Source organism: Frankliniella occidentalis, unplaced genomic scaffold, assembly GCF_000697945.3.
Source record: "Frankliniella occidentalis isolate FOCC.00 unplaced genomic scaffold, Focc_3.1 Scaffold52, whole genome shotgun sequence".
Taxonomy (NCBI): domain Eukaryota; kingdom Metazoa; phylum Arthropoda; class Insecta; order Thysanoptera; family Thripidae; genus Frankliniella; species Frankliniella occidentalis.
This window is the reverse complement of record NW_026267182.1, coordinates 1,098,689-1,099,190: the sequence shown is the minus strand read 5'-3', so window position 1 is coordinate 1,099,190 and position 502 is coordinate 1,098,689. Positions and strand designations below refer to the sequence as shown.

Sequence of the window (502 nt, the reverse complement as noted above, 5' to 3'; positions counted from 1 at the left end):
TCCCTCTCCCCCTCCCTCTCCCTCTCCCTCTCTCCCTCACTCTCCCCACCCCCCCTACCCTTTGCGATGCCCCGCTCGCCGCCACTTCGGGGCGACATTCCGTGAGCGCATGCAAGCAGGCCTGCTGGCTACGCTATCACTAGCCGAGTAATGAACAGCAACAGGGCTCTCCCCGTAATTAGTGGCCACGAAGAGAGAGGCAGAGAGAGAGAGACGAAAGCAAAGAGCGAGAGAGAGTCAGAGAGAGAAGGGAAAACGAGACAGGTGGTGTCATGGGAGCGCCCTGTTCCGTCCCCCGGCCCGCGGGTCGTTCTCCTGCTCGCCCGAGTTTGTCCTGCGCGGTGGCCTGCTCGGCGTCGGTCGGTCGGTCCGGACCCCCCGTTCGTGGTGCTGCCGTTCGGGCGGCCAGGACCACAAAACAAACTCGACTGCCCCTCGGCCCGGCCATTTGTTCGCGCGGGTCGAGCCCCGCCACGCCCCACCCCGCCCAGCCCCGCCACGC

The 502-nt window shown here is 66.3% G+C and overlaps 1 protein-coding gene across 2 annotated transcripts in view; it reads left to right on the top strand.

Moving 5' to 3' along the window:
- LOC113205259 (carbonic anhydrase-related protein 10) overlaps positions 1–502 on the top strand; it is a 41,043-nt gene that overhangs the window by 37,909 nt on the left and 2,632 nt on the right. The window lies entirely within an intron of this gene.